This window comes from Mesoplodon densirostris, chromosome X (assembly GCF_025265405.1).
Source record: "Mesoplodon densirostris isolate mMesDen1 chromosome X, mMesDen1 primary haplotype, whole genome shotgun sequence".
Classification (NCBI taxonomy): domain Eukaryota; kingdom Metazoa; phylum Chordata; class Mammalia; order Artiodactyla; family Ziphiidae; genus Mesoplodon; species Mesoplodon densirostris.
Window position 1 is genome coordinate 48,344,768 of NC_082681.1, and position 22,600 is coordinate 48,367,367.

Consider the following 22,600-nt stretch of genomic DNA (forward strand, 5'->3'; position numbering starts at 1 on the left):
CAATCTTTCTACTTTCGGTGTCTAGTGTTAGTAGTACATATAACATCTACCATGTTTTGTATCGTATAAGACAGTATTGATGTAGGTACTGACGGACAGATGATTCATTTTGTAAGCAGATGATGCAAACTTTCGGTATCAATAAATACAGTACTGTACTGGAAATGTATTTTCTCTTCCTTATGATTTTCTTTTTTTGAATAGTTTTATTTATTTATTTATTTATTTGTGTTACGCGGGCCTCTCACTGTTGTGGCCTCTCCCGTTGCGGAGCACAGGCTCCGGACACGCAGGCTCAGCCGCCATGGCTCACGGGCCTAGCCGCTCCACAGCATGTGGGATCTTCCCGGACTGGGGCACGAACCTGTGTCCCCTGCATCGGCAGGCGGACTCTCAACCACTGCGCCACCAGGGAAGCCCCCTTATGATTTTCTTAATAACATTTTCTTTCCTCTGGCTTACTTTATTGCAAGAAGACACTATATAACACATGTAACACACAGAATATGTGTTAATCCACTGTTTATGTTATCAGGAAGGCTTCCAGTCAAGAGTAGCCTATTAGTAGTTACATTTTGGAAGGACTCAAAAGTTATCTGCAGAGTTTTGACTGTGCAGGGGGTCGGTGACCCCAACTCCCGCATTGTTCAGGGGTCAAGAATATATATGTATTTCACTTAAGAGAATAGCATACAATATAGAAAAGAGTATGTAAAGAACCTCGACTTTGAAAACATACCTGTCTGGATTCAAATCCTGCTCTGTCCCTTACTGCCCATGTGACTTTACACAAGTACTCAATCTCTCTGCATTTCAGTTGCATCATGCAGCAGTCAGTGGTCCTGTTTGCCAAGTGTTTCCATTTCTCCCCTGTTCCAGGCCCCTGGCAGAACTGCACTTCTTGCTTTATCCCCTTTGTTTGGGCGGGGCCATAAATGTGACTAGTTCTGGCTAATGGGTTTGTGTGATATGTGAAATAATTCTGGGCCACAACATATGGTTGTTGGTGTGAGACCTCCCTCCAGGCCCAAGGCCCTCTTTCCCTCAGGCACTACAATCAACAACTTTCCACATGGTGGCTGCTCTGTCGGGTTCAGTCTCCACGTCATTCCAATAAGAAGAGATCAGATCTCTGACATCCACCATCCTGTGATGGATGTGCACCTGCCATGGACATGTAGTGGGAGTGAGGAATAAGCCAGTGAGATTTGGAGATTGTCTATGACCACAACATAGCTCAGCCTCTCCTGACTCACATATCTCATCTGCCAACTGAAATAACACCCTCTCAGGATTTTTCTGAGGGTGAAATGACTTAACTTACCTGACGAGGTTATCACAGTGCTTGACACATTATAGGGACTCAAAACATGGCAGCTTTAATTATTACATAATAATAAAAGTGTTTTGGAAAAGTGTGGGATATTTGTATAAAATGAGAGGTATTTTTTCTGCTCATCCTGACAGGTAAGTTGTACTTTGCTTTCCAGAGGGGGGCACTATATTTGTTGCTATAGGTAAGACTGCTTAATGATTTGCACTTATGCCCTTGTCTTTGCCACTACGCTATCCGACATATGTTTAGAAATTAAAGTTACCTCTGAAGACTAAAAAGTGAATAGATTTAAGCAGGAGAGAGACTGGCTGATGAGATAAGATAAAATGCATTTCAGCACAATAAGTAATTTCTTAAAGAGAAGAATAATAGATTATAATAATTATAAGCATACATTCTCTTGCTCTTAGTACGCAAAGGCACAAGCTTTTAAAGTGGTAGGAGATTTAGTGTGGACAGGTCCAAACAGAATATTTTCTGGGAATACTCGTTTCTCAGATGCTCTGTGGAAAAATGTATCATCCCCACATAAGTTAGGAAAACGATCCCTCTCTTTGACATTCATATTGTATATTAGCATATTATCTAAAAAACATCCTACGGTATGGAAATTCATTTACCTCTACTCCTGTATGTTCCACACGTCTCTGAAGTAGAGTCCAATTTCGCTGTTGCTGTTTTTTTGTGGCCTTAGTGTTTTGCAGAACAAGCTTGGAAATGCTGAAGTGAGAGAAAAATAAAGTGGATTATTTAAGCATCATGTAATATAAATTATCACAAGTGACAGTATTCTTGAGCCATGTATCAAGAAGTATTTCTCCCCCTTAAATGTAAACACAATGTCGCTACCTGCTCAACTTGACTCATTCAACACCACTTTCATGACAGACCAGGACCCAGCTGATGAGAGATGACATCCAAGTCCATGAATCCCAGTCACCCCATCCACGGCCACCCCACCCACCCAGGCCAGGCCATCCTCCTTCTCCAGTTCACTCTCTACCAGCAGCTTCTCCCGTAAGTCCAGGTTCAGGTCGCATACACCCACAGGCTTTCTCTGCCAGCTCTACAACAGTTAGGCCGTAGCCAGAAGCCCCCTCACGCCACCCACCTCCATCCAACCTCTCTTGCAGGCCCTCGGCTCTTTGCCGGACTTCGGTCTGACCTTGCTTGGGTGCCTCTAAAAGCCCAGTTCCCTGAGAAAACTTCTACCACTGGCGAGGGCACCTCCTTCATGAGTACCACCCACCGCAGCAGGATATAAAAGTTGGTGGAAAGGTTGGGATGTGAGCCAGAGTCCCCTCAAAGTCCCCCCTCAGCCAGAGCACCCACCAGAGGTCTAAAGGTCTTCTGCACCTATGGGACTGACACTTCTGGAGGTTAAGCCGAACTGCAGTTCAATAGACCCTCTCCACTCTTAAAGGCCAGACCCTCTTGCACGACTGTAGGTGATCACATGACTTCCGGGACCACCTGAACCACTGAACTGAGGAGCCCTCAATCTTCACGTGACTGAGGGGGCTGAGTCTCACGTGATCACATGCTGGCACATGACCATAAGGTCCACTTGACCAACAGTGGTCCAGAAGCTTCAGAGACCACATGAGTGGAAGAACCTTAGGTGCCACGTGTGGTAGGAGCCACACTGTTGCCCATACATGGATCTACAGCGTGTAGTAGCCCACAACCTTCACATGATGGAGATTGCTGAATGTGACATGTACCATACTGGGAAGGGTACCAGACCATAGCATCCACATAACCCTAAGCAGTAGGTCACATCAAGGGCTGAGGCTACCACATGCTGGTAGCTAGTCAGGGTCACATGAGAGTAGGAGCCACGTGACACACAGGGTTTAGGAGTCCACCATTCTCTAGTGACTTGTAGGGCTGGATCTACCACAGGGTCATGGTGACAACAGAGCCAAAGAGACCATATACCCTTTGGGTTTAAGAGCCCAGGATTCTGACCGGACAAGAAGGGCTGGGCCTCTCAGGTAAATATTGTCCACAGGATGGCAGCAGCTACATGACCCTCACCCTTAGCAACCCACAGAGCTCATGTGCCTGGGAGGGTTGAGTCAGATTTCTGACAGTAGAGTCCAATGACATTAAGGTTCTACTTGATCTGCATGTTTCAGAGGAACATTACCTTCGGGAGAACAGGAGATCTGAGATTGCCCACATTCCTCATCTCCTCCATGATGTTGGTGCCTCCGAGTGACACTCTAAGCGCACAAGCTTGAGCTTTACCTACACCCACCCCTCTCTAATGTATTAATTTTATGTGCTTCCCCCCCCCGATAGCACATGAAATTTAACACATAACTAATTAACACATAAGGATGAAATAAGTCTTCCCCCAAAACCACGGTCCTGGGCATGCTGTAGAAACTACTGTTAAGAGCCTAAGCAGTGGGTACAGGAGAGCGCTGTTGACTTAAGTTTCCTGCAGGTCTAAAGGAAATTAAAGCAAATCTAATGAGTTGTAGTTTTTAATTTCGGAGGAAAAGTGTATAGTGATGAATTCGGGCCACACACTTGAGAAGGATAACTCATTTAAGAGAGGTAACTCTATGGATTACGTACTGTTACAGAACTTTACAGATGTGAACACTGAAGTCCAGAGGTATTAAATCAATCACTTAAGAGGTCACGGATATTGCAGGTGGCACACCAAGAGTGTCCCACAAGCCGTCTGGCTCCAGACTCTGTGTTCTGCTCACCCACCAGGTTCCTCACTGGAAGGTAGCATTGGGTTCAGCCTTACTAATTCAAAAAATCTAGGAAATCAGCCCCAGTTACTGAAAAGTTGAGATCATGAGAGATCTCTTTGGAATGCCACACTAATTAGACCCAGTCAAATTTGAGTCTATTTCATGGTCTCTATTTAAGGTTTGTGTATAGATATAAACGTATATCTACTATGTGAAATATGTGTATATGAGTGGTTTATGAATTGCTTGATGATAGCTGAAAACATTTCCTTCTTTTAAATAAACACTGAAAAGAAGGTACCTTAGTCACCATACTCCCTGTGCCTGAATTACAACTATTACAAATGAGTGGAATCTGAATTCATTAGATTTTACAGTGTATATTCTGTCTGTGTCTCCCCAGAAAGAACAGAGAAAAGAGTAGTTGAATATATATTGTAGGGGTTTTTTATTGCAAATCCAGAAACACCTATTTTGCTGATTTGTGTGGGAAACTGCAGGATCATCAGTATGTCCAAAATAAGTGTGATCTGATCTTTCTGGTTTGTTGGCTTTGGTAAACCATGTTATACGTTGTTCGGATTATTTTACTAGGTTCCTGCAATGAGGCATGGATGCATAAATGAGCTGAAGAAAATGCAACAGATCAAATTTTCCACTGTGATTAAACTTGAGGTATTTAGAAAAGACAAGAGACTCTGTGGTTCTAGGCCTACTGAAAAATGTCCTAGTTTGGGGTTAAGAATTGTAAGAGAAGACAGTTATTCGTGCAGGTCACTGTGTCTCATGTAACTGTGGAGAATTATTTGTGGGACACATAAATTCAGGAGACAAAAAAGGAGGCATATCTTTATTTAAAATAGAGCCTATTATGAACCTTTAGGCTGGATTTAGGAAACATCTCCATGTAGTCATAGGATGGAATCTGACACCAAGCCCTGATATAGTTGTTATAACTAGATACAGATGAGCAGATCAACAGTGCAAGATGCAGAACAATTTTATCGAGCCTAACTATGGTCACCTGATGGTGATTGGGGTCAACTTTTTTCACCAGAAGACCAATTCTGGCCATATCATTAACCCTCTTAAGTCAGATTTTGCTCCTGTCAGATCTGATAACTCAAATCAATCATTCTTTCTCTGAGAGGACGATCAGGAGTTCCTCAGGACCTTTTAAAAACATTTAGTTACATCAGTGGGGCCCTGTCACCACCCTCTACTATATATCGCTGGGGCAGGGAAGAAACTCTATGGTTAAAGATCTGTGTATCTGGGGCCCAGTTTAGGCATTACATTTATCAGGCACTGTGTTTAGGCAGCATGATAAACCATTTCTCATGCATGTGATTTGGCAGGATTTCATGGGAACAAATTTTCATTCTTTTATCTTTTTGTTTTGAGGTGGCCACTTTGGAAGTTGGTGCCAGTGGTTTTAGGAGGAGGATTGGCTTTATCTAACACAGAGAACTGGGAAAGGGGAGAAAGAGAACAGTTGTGATGTTGTTTCCCTAAAGGTAAATACTCAAATTCTTCTGGTTCTAACACACATATGTACAACTGAACTAGATGTCCCATGTGACTTTACTTTCAGAAAGCAAAGTTGACTTACCTAGCAACAGTACACCAGAGATAGCATCAGATGGGGCTGTATCATTATGGAAGTTGCATTCAGTACCTGTTTCACTTTGTTCCTCTGTGAAATTCGTTAAGATATATGGAAGTAAGTTTATTGTCACTGTTTTTTTTCTTTTTTTTTAACATCTTCTTTGGAGCACAGTTGCTTTACAATGGTGTGCCAGCCTCTTCCCTACAACAAAGTGAACCAGACACACATACACACACGTTCCCATATCTCCTCCCTCTTTTGTCTCCCTCCCTCCCACTCTCCCTATCCCACCCCTCCAGCTGGTCACAAACACCGAGCTGATCTCCCTGTGCTATGTGGCTGCTTCCCACTAGCTATCTATTTTACGTTTGGTAGTGTATATATGTCCATGCCACTCTCTCACTTTTTCACAGCGTACCATTCCCCCTCCCCATATCGTCAAGTCCATTCTCTGGTAGGTTTGTGTCTTTATTCCTGTCTTACCCTTAGGTTCTTCATGACCTTTTCATTTTTTCCTTAGATTCCATATATATTTTTTAGCATGTGGTATTTGTTTTCCTCTTTCTGACTTACTTCACTCTGTATGACAGACTCTGGGTCCATCCACCTCGAAAGAAGAGAAACAGTTGCAGTTACTGTCCTGTGGCGTAGAGTTGAGTATCCCTACACACCAACCATCACAATGTAAAACTCAACAGCCCTAGGTTGAATATAATAGGGCGAATAAGAGGCTTATCCTGTGAGGATTACCATAGCATGGAAATAGGAGATTACATCCACAATTAAAATTTCTTCCAGGCAGAAGATGGAGAGAAGTGAGAAGATAGGGATTCTGTACAGGGTGTTTATTCATGAGCTGTGTTGTTTGTCATGATATGCCTCTCCAGTACAATTTGGAAACCCCTTCCATGTGAAAACCATTGAAAATAAAATTGTGGTTCATAGACTTTCATAGTACTAGTCAAGAATGAACGTTTTCCTGGGCTGCTTCTTTTTATCCACTCAAACATTTTTCCATTCAAAACATAGTTCTAGAGTGTGATGTCAGGAAGTTGCAGAATATGAGTCTCCAAATAAACATTTTGCCTAATCAGCCATGGGCAAGAGTGTTTTTGTGGGAGCCCCAGTATCCAGTGATGAAGCCCCAACACCCTGATCCATTAAAAAAATCAATCCAAGAACAGACATGTTGAAGAGTGTAGGAAGAACAGCTTCACCCTACCAATATCAAACATCCAACCAGGCTACACATATCAATGCCTAGATAGATGCACTACGCCTGCAATTCCTCCCATGGGGGAAAGTGAGAGTGTGGTGAGCACTTGAATACCCAGTGGTGCTAGATGCTGCCCAGGAATACCACTTCTTTCTTGCCCAAACCTAGAACTCAGAGGTAATGAGCATGGCTGAATAGTCTTGGGATAGCAAGGAGAAGGGGAAAGGAGAAGGGGTCACAGCAAACAGGGCACCAAGCTCAACAAATGGCTGCAGTTCTACTAACTGCCTCACAGACTGTACCTTACAAACCTCATAAGGATATCACCTACAGAAGTCTCAATTTGCCTATGAGCACATCCAGCACTCCATGTTCCTGTCCCCCTCAGAACCGACATTCCATGGACACCCCTGCAGAAGGTGCACTCATGCCTCCACAGATCATGCACATGTGCATAAAGAGGACACGCACCACTCTGCTGGATGGTGAGAACAGACATACCTTAAACACTTCAGGGTACCGAAATGGGGAAAATAAACAGGAGGCTGTCAGCATGTGTCCTGCTTTGTGCAATTGAGAAAAGGCGTGTATCATCCAAACACTTCCTTCACAAGATGAAACAAGAGGGGCAGAGCAGGTGAATCCACAGAAGAGGCCTCAGAGACCCCCCAGTATCCCTAGCTTGGCTGAGTGGTGCAGGAGTTTCTCTCCTGAAAAAAGTCAGTAAAGACTGATGGAGGAGATTGCTTCCTTAAATGTGAAGACACCAACACGAGATATTCAGGGACAGGAAAAATCTAGGAAGCCCAACTCCCCACCTATGAAACAAAATAATTTACCAAAAACTGACCCCATAAAAATGGAGGTCCATGAATTGCCTGACAAGGAATTCAACATGATTGTTTCAAAGATGCCCAGCCAGCTGAAAGGCAACTCAATGAAATCAGAAAAGAAATACCTGAACAAAATGAAAAAGTCAACAAGGAGACAGAAATCATAAAAAGGAGCCAAAGAGAAATGATGGAGCTGAAGAATACAATGGATGAATATTGAAATATAATAGAGAGCTATAACAACAGACTTCATCAAGCAGAAGAAATAATTTATGAACTCAAAAAGAAGTAATTTGAATTTACCTAATCAGAGGAGAAGAAAAAAGAATGAAAAAGAGTGGGGGAAATCTATGGGATTTTTAAATGGACTCATATACGGATGATGGGAGACCCTGGAGGAGGAGGAGTGGAGAGAGATAGAGAGAAAGAGAGAGAGAGAGAAAGAGAGAGAGTGAGAGAGAGAGAGAGAGAGAGTGAGAGAGAGAGAGGTGGTGGGCGGGGATTATATTTATAGAAATAATGGCTGAAAACCACCCAAATTGTGGGAGCAACATGGACCCCTAAGTTCACGAAACTCAAAAGTCCTCGAACAGTATCAACTCATAGGAGGTTATATGAAGACACATTATAATAAAAATATCAAAAGTCAAAGACAAGGAAATAATTGTTTTTCTTCTCTTAACTCTCTTTATATTTTACTTATTTATTTTGAATACTTACAACAATCTAGAATTTTTGTCAACTCTATTAAAAATTAATTTTATTGGAGTATACTTGCTTTACAATGTGGTGTTAGTTTCTGCTCTACAGCAAAGTGAATCAGCTATATATATATATATATATATATATCCCCTCTCTTGTGGATGTCCTTCCCGTTTGGGTCACCACAGAGCACTGATTAGAGTTTCCTGTGCTATACAGTAGGTTCACATTCGTTATCTATTTTATATATAGTAGTGTATATATGTCAATCCCAATCTCCCAATTCAACCCACCCCCCCTTCCCGCCCTGGTATCCATATGTCTGTCCTCTACATCCGTGTCTCTAATTCTGCTTTGCAAATAAGTTCATCTGTATCATTTTTCTGGATTCCACATATAAGGTATATGATACAATATTTTTCTCTTTCTGAATTACTTCACTCTGTATGACAGTCTCTAGGTCCATCCACGTCTGTGCAAATGGCACAGTTTCGTTCCTTTTTATGTCTGAGTAATGTTCCATTGTATATGTGTACCACACCTTCTTTATCCATTCCTCTGTTGATGGATATTTAGGTTGCTTCCATGTCCTGGCTATGCAATGAACATTGGGGTGCATGTATTTTTTTGAATTATGTTTTCTCAGTGTATATGTCCAGGTGTGGGGTTGTTGGGTCATATGGTAGTTCTATTTTTAGTTTTTTAAGGAACCTCCATACTTTTCTCCATAGTGGCTGTATCAAATTAAATTCCCACCAACAGTGTAAGACGGTTCCCTTTGCAAGGAGAGAATTGTTAAGTCTGTGAGAGAAATGCCACTTGTCATATACAAGGGAACAGCATAAGGCTATCAGGAGATTTCTGAAAAGAAACCTTGCAGTCCAGGAGAGAGTGGGATGATATATTCAAAGTGCTGAAAGAAAACAACCAACAACCAAGAATACTCTATTCACAAAAGCCGTCCTCCAGAAATGAAAGATAGATGATGACATTCCCAGACAAACAAAAGCTGAGGGAGTTATTCACCACTCGGCCTGCCTTACAAAAAATGCTAAAGGGAGTTCTTTGAGTGGAAACAAAAAATTAACAACATGAAAACCTACGAAAGCATATAACTCATACATAAAAGTAAGCATATAGTCAAATTCAAACACTCCAACATTGTAATGGTGGTGGGTAAAACACTTTTAACTTTAGTATAAAAATGGAAAGACCAAAGTATTAATAATAAATACAGTTGCAGTAATTCATTAGTGCTCACAATATAAAAGATACAAACTGGGACATCAATAACATGTAATGAGGTGGGAAGAGGTAAAAGTATACAGATTTTGCATATGATCAAAGTTAAGCTGTTATCATCTTAAAGCAGACTGGCATAACTAAAGATGTTTTATGTAAGCATGGTGCTAACCACCATGGTTAATTAATTTTAGTTTTCTTTTTTTTTGGTAAGTCTTTGAAATGCAGTGCATTATCTCGATATGTAAGCAATATGAACAGATTATTAAATAATTTTGCATCCTTTCTCTTCTTTTAATTGAAATATAGTTGATTTACAATATTATATTAGTTTAGGTGTACAGCAGAGTGATCCAGCATTTTTTCAGATCATACTCCACTACAAGTTATTATCAGATAATGCCTATAATTCCCTGTACTATAGAGTACATCATTGCTGCTTTCCCATTTTATACATAGTAGTTGTATCTCTTAATCCCATGGCCCTGATTTGTCCCTCCTACCTTCCCTCTCCCTTTTGGTAATCAAAAATTTGTTTTCTGTATCTGTGAGTCTGTTTCCATCGTGCATATGCACTCATTTGTATTATTTTTTAGATTCCACATATAAGTGGTATCATACAGTATTTGTCTTTCTATATCTGATATTTCACTAAGCATATTATTGTCTAGGTCCATCCATGTTGCAGCAAATAGCAGAATTTCATTCTTTTTATGGCTGAGTAATATTCCATTGTGTGTGTATATATGCCACATTTTTCTATCAGTTCGTCTGTTGATGGCCACTTGGGTTGCTTCCATCTCTTTGTTATTGTAAATAGTGCTGCTATGAACCTTGGGGTGCATGTATCTTTTCAAATCAATGCTTTTGTTATTTTTTCTGTATATGTATCCAGGAGTGGAATTGCTGGATCATATGGTAGTTTTATTTTTAGTTTTTGAGGGAGCTCCATATTGTTTTCCATAGTGGCTGCACCAATTTACATTCCCACCAACAGCATACAAGGATTCCCTTTTCTCCACATCCTCTCCAATATTTGTTATTTGTAGACTTTTTGATGATACCCATTCTGACAGGTGCGAGATGATATGTGATTGTTGTTGTGATTTGCATTTCTTTAAATATTAGCGATGCTGAGCATCTTTTCATGTGCCTGTTGGCCGTGTGTACATCTTCTTTGGAAAAGTGTCTATTCAGGTCTTCTGCCCATTTATCATTGGGATGTTTGTTGTTTTGATATTGAGTTCTATGAGCTGTTTATATATTTTGCATATTAACCCCTTGTCAGTCACATCATTTGCAAATATTTTATCCCAATACTTAGGTTTTATTTTCATTTTTCTTGATGGTTTCCTTTCCTGTGCAAAAGCTTTTAAGTTTAATGAGGTCTCGTTAGATTATTTCTGTTTTTATTCCTTTCGCTTTAGGAGATTTATCCAAAGGAATATTGGTATGATTTTTGTCAAAGAGTGTTCTGCTTATGTTCTCTTCTAGGACTTTTATGTTTTGAGGTCTTGCATTTAGGTCTTTAAACCATTTTATTTTTGTATATGGTGTGAGGGAATTTTCTAATCTTTGTTTTACATGTAGATGACCAGTTTTCCCATCACCACTGATTGAGGAAACTGCCTTTTCTCCATTGTATATTCTTGCCTCCTTTTCTGTAGATTAATTTACCATGCGTGCATGGGTTTATTTCTTGACTGTCTATTCTATTCCATTGATTGATGTGTCTGTTTTTGTGCCAGGCCCATGCTGTTTTGATTAGCTTTGTTGCATAGTCCGAAGTCTGGGAGGGATATACCTTCAACTTCATTCCTTTTTTTTCTCAAGATTGCTTTGGCAATTTGGGGTCTTTTGTGGTTCCATATGAATTTTTGGATTCTTGGTTCTAGTTCTGTGAAACATAGCATAGGTATATGATAGAGATTGCATTGAATCTGTAGATTACTCTGGGAAGTATGGACATTTTAACAATATTAATTCTTCCAATCCAACAACATGGGATATCTTTCCATTTCTTTGTTCATCTTCAGTTTCCTGCATCAGTGTTTCATAGTTTTCAAATAGGGCTTTCACCTCCCTGGTTAGGTTTACTCCTAGGTGTATTATTCTTTTCAATGTGATTTTAAATGGAGTTTAAAAAAACACTTTCTTTTAGTGATATTTCATTATTAGTTTATAGAAATGCAACGGATTTCTGTATGTTAATCTTGGATTCTGAAAGTTTGCTGAATTCATTCATTAATTCTAATAGTTTTTGGGTGGAGGCTTTAGAACTTTCTATACAAAGTATCATGTCTTCTGCAAAGAGTAACGGTTTTGCCTTTTCCCTTCCAGTGTGGGTACCTTTTATTTCTTTTTCTGTCTGATTGCTGTGGTTAGAACTTCCAATACTATGTTAAATGTAAGTGGTGACAGTGGGCATCCTTACCTTGTTCCTGAATTTAGTCTTTCAGCTTTTCGCCATTCACTATGGTGTTGGCTGTGGGTTTGTCGTAAATGCCCTTATCATGTTGAGACATGTTCCCTCTATACACACTTTGTTGAGAGTTGTTGTCATGAATGGATGTTCAATTGTGTCAAAGGCTTTTTCTGCGTCTATTGAGATAATCATGTGATTTTTATCTTTCATTTTCTTGATGTGGTGTCTCACACTGATTGATTTGCAAATGTTGAATCATCCTTGTGACCTTGGAAGAAATCCTAAGTGATTTATGGTGTATGGTCCTTTTGATATATTGTTGGATTTGTTTTGCTAATATTTTCTCCAGGACCTTTTCATTTGCATTCATCAAAGATATTGCCCTCTCATTTCCTTTTTCTGTAGTGTCTTTGTCTGGCTTTGGTGTCAGGGTTTTGGTGGCCTTGTTGCATTCTTATTTTATGATGTCTTTGAAATGCCATGTGTTATCATTTCAACAAAGCAACAACATATACAATTCATTTAACATGTTCGTGTCTCTAAGTCAGAAATGCACTAGCAAAATGGAGGTAAGAACAAGTTATTAACAATTTTTATTATTAATTAAGTTTTACATTATTTTGTTTCTGAAATGCAGTTTATCACTTCAACATGTAAGCAATAAGAAAAAATCGTAAAAAAATTTTTACTGAGTCTTTAAAATGTGTGTTATCATTTCAACAAGGAAACAATGTAAACATCATTCATTACTTTTACATTCTTGTTTCTTACTAAGTCTTTAAACTGCAATCTGTTTTCATTTCAACAAGGAAATTGCAATCTGTTTTCATTTCAACCAGGAAACACTATACACAAAATACTAATTATTTTTCCATTCTTTTCCGTTATCAGATCATTGACATTTTTTTTTTAATTTTTCTATTTTTTATTTTTTTTACAAATTTAATCAGTTATACATATACATATGTTCCCATATCCCCTCCCTTTTGCATCTCCCTCCCACCTTCCCTATCCCACCCCTCCAGGCGGTCACAAAGAACCGAGCTGATCTCCTGTGCTATGCGGCTGCTTCCCTCTAGCTATCTACCTTACGTTTGGTAGTGTATATATGTCCATGCCGCTCCATTGACATTTTCTGTTACCATTTCAACATATAAACAGTAGGAACAACCTATTGATTAACTTTATTTTCTCTCAATTAGTCTTTGGAATGCAATGTTTTATCACGTTGACATGTAAACCTATACACAGGTAATTATTATAACATTTTTCTTACTAAGTCTTTAAAATAAAATGGTATCATTTTAACACGTAAGAATATAAAGAATTTAATTTACATTATTTTGCCTTTACTGTCTTTGATATGCAGTATGTTATCATTTCAACATGTAAACGATACACGTAAATTAGCAGTTAGTTATTCTGCATCCTTAGTTTCTTGCTAACTCTTGGATACACAGTGTGCATTCAACACCTAGGGTACATCACATTTGAGAGTAGCCAGATTTCTAGAATTCAGAAGCCACTTATGGTTAGTGTGCACCATACTGAGCAGTGCAACTCTAGTGGAAGAGCTGAGGGAGCAAATACACATGCAACAATGTGTACCATGAAGGAAATATACATGATACCTTAAGAAAAAGCAGCTGAAGAATAAATCTACTTAAATGGGGAAGCAAGAGAAAACCTATATGAGGAGGTAAAATATAAGCCATGATTTGAGGCCTGAGCATCTACCCAACAGGATAAAAAGGCCAATATCATTTGAGCAGACTATGTAAGGGGAAAAAGTGAAAAAAAATACTGTGATATGGGGGAATAAATAATTTCCCAAGTCCTCTAAGAAAGAGTAGAGAAACTGATAAATCATAGGAATGTCTACACTCTGAGGGAGATCAGGGACTTTATCTTTCTTAGCACATGGAAAAGTACCTAAATCATAACAGATACTTGGTGAATGTGTGTGGAATAAGGAATAACTGAGCCAGGGATCTGAGACCTGGGAAATCAGGCAGCAATATGCTGATGAAGATACCAGTAGGTAGTGGGCATAGTTTGTTTGTTTCCTTTTAGTTGCATGTGGTTTCTCATAAGCCACCTGAGGTAATCAGAAACACAAGAAGTTTGCAGGTCCCTAGAGTGTAAAATTATTCAACAACTACCACCTCTCGGAAGAGTTTCAATTGATCTGACTTGTGTCAAGTGCCCATAAATGGATAAGTGAACCAATCAGTGTGGATAAAGAATTGATGTACCATGACTGGGTCAGCTTACGTCACATACCCAACACTGTGGTTAGTAACCAGAAGATGTAGAGGGCAGTGGGCAAGAGATCCAGAGGACCTTTCAAATTCCTCTATTTCCTTTTAAAATTTCCTCTTTTATAGAGATCAGTTAACCTATCCAGTGTTCCTAACCCCAGTTTCCTAGAACATTAGAACATTACGTATGTGTCTCTACAAACTTGGGTTTCAGGCAAAAAAAAAAAAAAAAAAGGAAAAAAGTGAACGCTTTCATGGCCACACATCAGTGTTGAAACACCTCCTTGTACTGTGGAAATCACTATGAACAAGTGGCCCAATTCATGTCATCCCGCTGTGCCCCGTGCAGCATCGCCTCCAACTGAGCCTGAACTTCAGCAAGTTTCTGTCGGTCCAAACTGTCATGAAAATTCCCTTCCTCGTAGCAATGGAGAGGGACAGGATAAATCACATACTTCAGCTTCATCAAGGATGTCAAGTGCTGCAGAAGACTCTTGAGCACAGGCATGGTAATGGGATTGAAGACAAAGCTAAGGACACGGAGGTGGGTACAGTGGCTCAGGGCTGGGAGGATGGCAGACAGAGTAGAATCAGTTATCATACAATTGTTTATCTCCAGATGTTGCAGGGTGCTTGAGACCTTCTCCAGCAGAGCCTGGAAGGGCTCATATCCTTCTGAGAAGATCTTGTTGTTACTGAGACTCAGTTCCTTTAGGTAGGTGGCCTGAGAGCTCTCGGACAGGACAGTGATGTCTCTGTTAGAAACGCTACAGTAAGGTAGATACAGTGTATCCAACTGACGTGGCACAATGCTATAGAGAGAAAAATGTAAGGTTATTTCAGAAGAATGAGGGCAATGAGCCCCAAATTATAGGTACCTAAGGCTCTAGAATAAAGTACTGTGTTCACGGTTTGCAACAGGTGGTTAACATTGTGGACTCTGGGATCAGACTTTATAGATTTGTGACCTTGAGAAAGTTACTTTACAACTCTGAGGTACAGGGATTTAATCTTGAAAATGTGCACAGTAGTAATTATTATAAAGAACTGCGGGAAAGATTAAGTGAAGAAATTGCATGCACTTAGTATATACGACATAATCAGTGTTGCATCTGATTCACTTATTTGGCGAGGATGGGTCTGGGAAAGCAGCCAACTGAGGGTTTCCTTTGACTAGTTCCCAGATGACAAGCTCTCCATTCAGGGTCTAAGGCTTGGGGGAAATACAGGAGCAAAATTATCTGGCAATGTTAACTATTGGGGCCCATCCATGGGCACGTGCATTAGTCCTATAGCTTAATGTTTCTCCATCTGAATGCCTCCCCTTCCTCTCCAGAGAGCTGTAAAGTCCAATAGGAGAAGGACTGAGTCTTTTTCACCAATATATTTACAGACTTATTATAGTGTCTGCCCAGGGTCACTGAATGAATGAATGAATATATGAGCACAGCTTCCTTTTCTAACCTCATCTGCTGCTCACCATAAGGTACCCCTCTCTCCCCCAGCTAGGTTCAAACTCCCAGCAGTGCCTACACTGAGGTAAAAAGAGAAATGGGTTACAAGGAGCTTAGGAAGATCCAAGCATGGTCTCTTCTGTCTTAACAATGAGGTGTTCAAGGAACACAGGTTCCTCCCCTCCCCTTCACCTGAGCAGTTGGTGCAGTTGATTGGTGAGGCAGACGAGAGGCAAGCTGAGCTCCTGGAGGTTGTCCAGCCGCCCAAGGGAGAGGAGAAAAGATCTGAATTTCCTTCTCGTATAAGATTTAAAGGGGATGTTACACAGAGTAAGGCTGTTCAGGTGGATCACCTGAGCCAAAAGGGTGAGGACTTTACTCAGATCAGCCTGATCCATTTCCAGGTGTTCAATGCACCCCAGATCAAGAAACTGCAGGATACTTTTGTGGGCAGACATTCTATCGATTTGCAAATCTCTGCAGCAGATGTGCAAGGACCCAAAGTCCTGCTGAATTTTACTACAAAGGAAAGAGAGGAATTGCTCTGTTCTCAAGGTACTATTGAGGGAAATATCCACTAGTAATTCCATGGGTTCCTGAGCTGACTGAGGCGCAGACCCAGAATTACCAATCCCGAGGCGCCTGACACTATGCTGAGCTTCTTCTATCTTAAGGATAGAGTGCTGAGAGTAAAGGCATGACTTAAAACAGAAAGGGAATGTGGTCCGAATCTCAGAGCATACTGTCTTACAGTCCGGGTCACGCCTTAAATCTAGGATCCTCAGTTTGGGCCCCCTGGAAGGAAAGGAAGCGACAGAACACATGAGAGATAGCTGATTTTAATATAACCCAGCAAGATCAATGATGAGAAGCAGGGACAGTGCACTTTAACCCTGGTTTGCGCTTCATTGCCATTCACCAAGAAGTTCTTTCCACACAAATGCAGCGTCTTTCATCCTTTCCCCACCCCCTCCTTCACCTCCAGGCTTTCCCTGTCTCAATGCCCATATTCCGCTTGTGTGTAATCACACTCAAATCCATTCATAGTATCCTCAAGCACCTCTATTCTATAATCAACACTATAAAGCAATAGAGTCCCGAAGGTGACCCCAAGTGCTGACCGACAGCTCTGCAAAGACTGCAGTATTCACCATTGGCTACTGTTGGGAGATGGTTTAGTATTCCCCTGCCCCAGGCTACAGCATACCCTCCTGCTGACTCCCTGTGTCTCTACTGCTCATAGCCTTACCAAGAGGAAGAGTTCTGGGCAGGGAGCATCTGCAGACCATCAATCATGGCTTCCAAGATGTCATAGTATGACTCCTGTGTGTTCAATGACCCAATGTGGAGACAGCGAAAAGGCCAAGCCCTCACCATTGCCGTTAGCATCGCCTTATGCCCACCCAAGAAGGCAGCGTTGAACAATGGAACAAAGAGGTCTCTTGGGATTTTGTCCAGGGCATGGATAGCTACAGGCTCATTATTCAGCAGACTCTTTGCAACAAGCATTAGGAGTGTAACTGTGGTCTCTTGGTCCATCTTCAAAAACCTGCTTCAGAGTGGAGAATATTTAGAAATCCTGAGAAGATATCTATAGTCACTTGTTTGCTTCCAGGGTTAGCTATGGACAAAATACTTATTGAATAAGTATGTGGTCAATCATAGGGCCAACTCAAGTGACCTCTACTATAGGAATAGAATGAAAATGGACTTGTGTGTAATTTAATTATATATGTGCACAAACACGTGCACACAAGCACACACACACACACACTTACATGAGATAAAATGCCATTAGAAATCAGAGGTACGTTAGCAGAAGACAATGCTTACCACCTAGCTGACTTCGTCAAATTATTTCCTCTTGAGGAGCTTCAAGATGGAGGAAGAGTAAGACATGGAGATCACCTTCCTCCCCACAAATACATCAGAAATACGTGTACATGTGGAACAACTCCTACAGAACACTTACTGAACACTGGCAGAAGTCCTCAGACCACCCAAAAGGCAAGAAACTCCCCAAGGGCCTGGGTAGGGTAAAAGAAAAAAGAATAAACAGTGACAAAAGAATAGAGACAGAACCTGCATGAGTGGGAGGGAGCTGTGAAGGAGGAAAGGTTTCCACACACTAGGAAGCCCCTTCGTGGGCAGAGACTGCTGGTGGCGAGGGTGGGAGTTTCGGATCCATGGAGGAGAGCGCAGCAACAGGGGTGCAGAGGAAAAAGTGGAGAGATTCCCGCTCAGGGGGTTGGTGCCGACCAGCACTCACCAGCTTGAGAGGCTTGTCTGCTCACCCGCCAGGGCGGGCGGGGACTGGGAGCTGAGGCTCAGGCTTCGGAGTTCAGATCCCAGGGAGAGGACTGGGGGTGGCTGCATGAACACAGCCTGAAGGGGTCTTGTGCGCCATGGCTAGCTGAGAGGGACTCAGGGAAAAAGTCTGGAGCTGCTGAAGAGACAAGACACTTTTCCTTGCCTCTTTGTTTCCTGGTGCACAAGGAGAGGGGTTTAGGAGCTCTGCTTAAAGGAGCCCCAGAGAAGGGAGCAAGGAAATAGTTAATCCAGTCCAGGAAGCACAGAGAGTCCTATGCAGCATAAAACCAAGGATAAACACGCCAAGACACATATTAATCAAACTATAAAAAATTAAATACAGAGAACAAATATTAAAAGCAGCAAGGGAAAAACGACAAGTAACACATAAGGGAATCCCCATAAGGTAAACAGCTGATCTTCCAGCAGAAACTCTGCAAGCCAGAAGGGAGTGGCAGGACATATTTAAAGTGATGAAAGAGAAAAACCTACAACCAAGATTACTCTACCCAGCAAGGATCTCATTCAGATTTGAAGGAGAAATTAAAAGCTTTACAGACAACAAAAGCTAAGAGAATTCAGCACCACCAAATCGTCTTTACAACAAAGGCTAAAGGAAGTTCTCTAGGCAAGAAACACAAGAGAAGTAAAAGACCTAAAATAAAAAAAACCCAAAACAATTAACAAAATGGTAACAGGAACATACATATCGATAATTACCTTAAATGTAAATGGATTAAATGTGCCAACCAAGACATAGGTTGGCTGAATGGATACAAAAACAAGACCCGTATATATGCTGTCTACAAGAGAGCCACTTCAGACCTGGGGACACATACAGACTGAAAGTGAGGGGATGGAAAAAGATATTCCATGCAAATGGAAATCAAAAGAAAACTGGAGTAGCAGTTCTCATATCAGACAAAATAGACTTTAAAACAAAGACTATTACAGGAGACAAAGAAGGACAATACATAATGATCAAGGGATCAATCCAAGAAGAAGATATAACAATTGTAAATATTAACGCACCCAACATAGGAGCACCTCACTACATAAGGCTAATACTAACAGCCATAAAAGGGGAAATTAACAGTAACACAATCATAGTAGAGGACTTCAACACCCCACTTTCACCAATGGAGAGATCACTCAAAATGAAAATAAATAAGGAAACACAAGCTTTAAATGATACATTAAACAAGATGGACTTAATTGATATTTACAGGACATCCCATCCAAAAACAACAGAATACACATTCTTCTCAAGTGCTCATGGAACATTCTCCAGGATAGATCATATCTTGGGTCACAAATCAAGCCTTGGTAAATTTAAGAAAATTAAAATCATATCAAGTATCTTTTCCGAACACAACACTATGAGACTAGATATCAATTACAGGAAAACATCTGTACGAAATACAAACACATGGAGGCTAAACAATACATTACTAAATAACCAAGGGGTCACTGAACAAATCAAAGAGGAAATCTAAAAATAGCTAGAAACAAATGACAATGAAAAGACGATGACCAAAAACCTATGGGATGCAGCAAAAGAAGTTCTAGGAGGGAAGCTTAGAGCAATACAATCCTACCTCAAGAAACAAGGAAGATCTCAAATAAACAACCTAACCTTACACATAAAGCGATTAGAGAAAGAAGAACAAAAAACCACCCACACTTAGCAGAAGGAAATGAATCATAAAGATCAGATCAGAAATAAATGAAAAAGAAATGAAGGAAATGATAGCAAAGATCAATAAAACTAAAAGCTGGTTCTTTGAGAAGATAAACAAAATTGATAAACCGTTAGCCAGACTCATCAAGAAAAAAAGGGAGAAGACTCAAATCAATAGAATTAGAAATGAAAAAGGAGAAGTAACAACTGACACTGCAGAAATACAAAGGATCATCAGATATTACTACAAGCGACTCTATGCCAAAAAAATGGACAACCTGGAAGAAATGGACAAATTCTTAGAAATGCACAACCTTCCCAGACTGAACCAGGAAGAAATAGAAAATATGAACAGACCAATCACAAGCACTGACATTGAAATGGTGATTAAAAATCTTCCAACAAACAGAAACCCAGGACCAGATGGCTTCACAGGTGAATTCTTTCAAACATTTAGAGAAGAGCTAACACCTATCCTTCTCAAACTCTGCAAAAATATAGCAGCGGGAGGAACACTCCCACACTCATTCTACGAGGCCACCATCACTCTGATACCAAAACCAGACAAAGATGTCACAAAGAAACAAAACTACAGGCCATTATCACTGAGGAACATAGATGCAAAAATCCTCAACAAAATCCTAGCAAACAGAATCCAACAGCACATTAAAATGATCAAACATTATGACCAAGTGGGGTTTATCCCAGGAATGCAAGGATTCTGCAGTATATGCAAATCAATCAACGTGATACACCATATTAAAAAACAGAAGGAGAAAACCCATATGATCCTCTCAGTACATGCACAGAAAGCTTTTGACAAAATTCAACACCCATTTATGATAAAAACCCTCCAGAAAGCAGGCAGATAGGGAAACTTCCTCAACATAATAAAGGCCATATCTGACAAATCCACAGCCAACATCATCCTCAATGGTGAAAAAATGAAACCATTTCCACTAAGATCAGCAAATTGACAAGGTTGCCCACTCACACGACTATTATTCAACATAGTTTTGGAATTTTTAGCCACAGCAATCAGAGAAGAAAAAGAAATGATAGGAATCCAAATTGGAAAAGAAGTAAATCTGTCACTGTTGGCAGATGACATGATACTATACATAGAGGATCCTAAAGATGCTACCAGAAAAGTACTAGAGCTAATCAAGGAATTTGGTTAAGTAGCAGGATACAAAATGAGTGCACAGAAACCTCTTGCATTCTTATACATTAATGATGAAAAATCTGAAAGAGAAATTAAGGAAACACTTCCATTTACCATTACTACAAAAAGAATAAAATATCTAGGAATAAACCTACCTAAGGAGACAAAAGACCTGTGTGCAGAAAATTACAAGACACTGATGAAAGAAATGAAAGATGATAGAAATAGATGGAGAGATATACCAAGTTCTTGGATTGGAAGAATCAACACTGTGAAAATGGCTCTACTACTCAAAGCAATCTACAGATTCAATGTAATCCCTATCAAACTACCACTGGCATTTTTCATAGAACTACAACAAAAAATTTCACAATTTGTATCAAAACACAAAAGACCCCGAATAGCCAAAGCAGTCTTGAGAAAGAAACACAGAGCTGGAGCAATCAGGCTCCCTGACTTCAGACTATACTACAAAGCTACAGTAATCAAGACAGTATTTTACTGGGATAAAAAAACAACTATAGATCAATGGAAGAGGATAGAAAGCCCAGAGATAGACCCACACACATACAGACACCTTATCTTCAATAAAGGAGGCAAGAATATACAGTGGAGAAAAGACAGCCTCTGCAATAAGTGGTGCTGTGAAAACTGGACAGCTACATGTAAGAGAATGAAATTAGAACACTCCCTAACACCATACACAAAAATAAACTCAAAATGGATTAAAGACCTAAATGTAAGGCCAGACACCATCAAACTCTTCGAGGAAAACAGAGGCAGAACACTCTATGACATACATCACAGTAAGATCCTTTTTGACCCACCTCCTAGAGAAATGGAAATAAAAACAAAGATAAACAAATGGGACCGAATGAAACTTAAAAGCTTTTGCACAGCAAAGGAAACCATAAACAAGACGAAAACACAACCCTCAGAATGCAAGAAAATATTTTCAAATGAAGCAACTGACAAAGGATTAATCTCCAAAGCTTACAAGCAGCGCACGCAGCTCAATATCAAAAAAACAAACAACCCAATCCAATAATGGGCAGAAGACCTAAATAGACATTTTTCCAAAGAAGATATACCAATTGCCAACAAACACATGAAAGGATGCTCAACATCATTAATCCTTAGAGAAATTCAAATGAAAACTACAATGAGATATCATCTCACACCAGTCAGAATGGCCATCATCAAGAAATCTACAAACAATAAATGCTGGAGAGGGTGTGGAGCAAGGGGAACACTCTTGCACTGCTGGTGGGAATGTGAATTGGTACAGTCACTATGGAGAACAGTATGGAGGTTCCTTAAAAAACTAAAAATAGAATACCATACGACCCAGCAATCCCACTACTGGGCATATACCCTGAGAAAACCATAATTCAAAAAGAGTCATGTACCACAGTGTTCATTGCAGCTCTATTTACAATAGCCAGGACGTGGAAGCAACCTAAGTGTCCATCAACAGATGAATGGATAATGAAGATGTGGCACATATATACAATGGAATATTACTCAGCCATAAAGGGAATGAAACTGAGTTATCTGTAGTGAGGTGGATGGACCTAGAGACTGTCATACAGAGTGAAGTAAGTCAAAAAGAGATAAACAAATACCGTATGCTAACACATATATATGGA

The 22,600-nt window shown here is 40.2% G+C and overlaps 1 pseudogene; it reads left to right on the forward strand.

Moving 5' to 3' along the window:
- Positions 1 to 238: 238 nt before the first annotated feature.
- The window catches only part of LOC132482249 (nuclear RNA export factor 3-like), a 42,244-nt pseudogene continuing 19,882 nt past the window's right edge, over positions 239 to 22,600 (forward strand).